Below are 1,782 nucleotides of genomic sequence, written 5' to 3'. Positions count from 1 at the left end.
GTTCTCTTCTCTTTCATATGAGCAGGAACAAGGAAAAAGGTATTCTTTTGAAGCTGACCCTGAACCTGAAAGGACTCTAAAGAGGTAACTAAGAGAAGCCAAATTACAACAATCTAGAGACAACCTTACTGAAATTTTCGAACAAGAGAATGAGATGGCAGCCGAACCTAACAACAATAATGCAAGGAGGATGCTTGGTGATTATACTACACCTACTTCCAAGTTTGATGGAAGAAGCATCTCAATTCCTGCCATTGGAGCAAACAATTTTGAGCTGAAACCTCAATTAGTTGCTCTAATGCAACAGAACTGCAAGTTTCATGGACTTCCATCAGAAGATCCCTATCAGTTCTTGACTGAGTTCTTGCAGATCTGTGAGACTGTTAAGACTAATGGAGTAGATCTTGAAGTCTACAGGCTCATGCTTTTCCCTTTTGCTGTAAGAGACAGAGCTAGAGCATGGTTGGACTCTCAACCTAAAGATATCCTGGACTCTTGGGATAAGCTGGTCACGGCCTTCTTGGCTAAGTTCTTTCCTCCTCAAAAGCTGAGCAAGCTTAGAGTGGATGTTCAGACCTTCAAACAAAAAGATGGTGAATCCCTCTATGAAGCTTGGGAAAGATACAAGCAGATGACCAAAAGATGTCCTTCTGACATGTTTTCAGAATGGACCATGATAGATATATTCTATTATGGTCTATCTGAGTTCTCTAAGATGTCACTGGACCATTCTGCAGGTGGATCCAATCACCTAAAGAAAACGTCTGCAGAAGCTCAAGAACTTATTGACATGGTTGCAAATAACCAGTTCATGTACACTTCTGAGATGAATTCCGTGAATAATGGGACGCCTCAAAGGAAGGGAGTTCTTGAAATTGATACTCTGAATGCCATATTGGCTCAGAACAAAATGTTGACTCAGCAAGTCAACATGATTTCTCAAAGTCTGAATGGATGGCAAAATGCATCCAACAGTACTAAAGAGGCATCTTCTGAAGAAGCTTATGATCCTGAGAACCCTGCAATGGCAGAGGTAAATTACATGGGTGAATCTTATAGAAACACCTATAACTGATCATGGAGAAATCACCCAAATTTCTCACGGAAGGATCAACAAAGGCCTCAACTAGGCTTTAATAATGGTGGAAGAAATAGGTTTAGCAATAGCAAGCCTTTTCCATTATCTTCTCAGCAACAGACAGAGAATTCTGAACAGAGCACATCTAACTTAACAAACATAGTCTCTGATCTGTCTAAAGCCACTTTAAGTTTTATGAGTGAAACAAGGTCCTCCATTAGAAATTTGGAGGCACAAGTGGGCCAGCTGAGTAAGAAAGTCATTGAAACTCCTCCTAGTATTCTCCCAAGCAATACAGAAGAGAATCCAAAGAGAGAGTGCAAGGCCATTGATATAGTCAATATGGCCGAATGTAAGGAGGAAGGGGAGGACATGAATCCCAATGAGAAAGACCTCATGGGACGTCTCCCAACCAAGAAGGAGTTCCCTATTGAGGACCCAAAGGAATCTGAGGCTCATTTAGAGACCATAGAGATTCCATTAAACCTCCTTCTGCCATTCATGAGCTCTAAAGACTATTCTTCCTCTGAAGAGGATGAAGATGTAACTGAAGAGCAAGTTGCTCAATATCTAGGAGCCATCATAAAGCTAAATACCAAGTTATTTGGTAATGAGAGGAAGCATGAACAGCTTCTCTCAATGCAGAGTCAAACAGAGCCCCCACAGTCAAACTCTAAGTTTGGTGTTGGGAGGACACAACCAAA

General features: G+C 41.2%; 1 non-coding gene across 1 annotated transcript; it reads right to left on the bottom strand.

The window, feature by feature from the left end:
• Window positions 1-553: 553 nt before the first annotated feature.
• On the bottom strand, window positions 554-657 carry LOC112716737 (small nucleolar RNA R71). The gene has a single exon (XR_003160457.1). It is a non-coding gene; the product is annotated as a small nucleolar RNA R71 (small nucleolar RNA).
• Between the last annotated feature and the right edge of the window lie 1,125 nt (window positions 658-1,782).

This window comes from Arachis hypogaea, chromosome 1 (assembly GCF_003086295.3).
Source record: "Arachis hypogaea cultivar Tifrunner chromosome 1, arahy.Tifrunner.gnm2.J5K5, whole genome shotgun sequence".
Classification (NCBI taxonomy): domain Eukaryota; kingdom Viridiplantae; phylum Streptophyta; class Magnoliopsida; order Fabales; family Fabaceae; genus Arachis; species Arachis hypogaea.
This window is presented reverse-complemented; position numbering and strand designations above follow the sequence as displayed.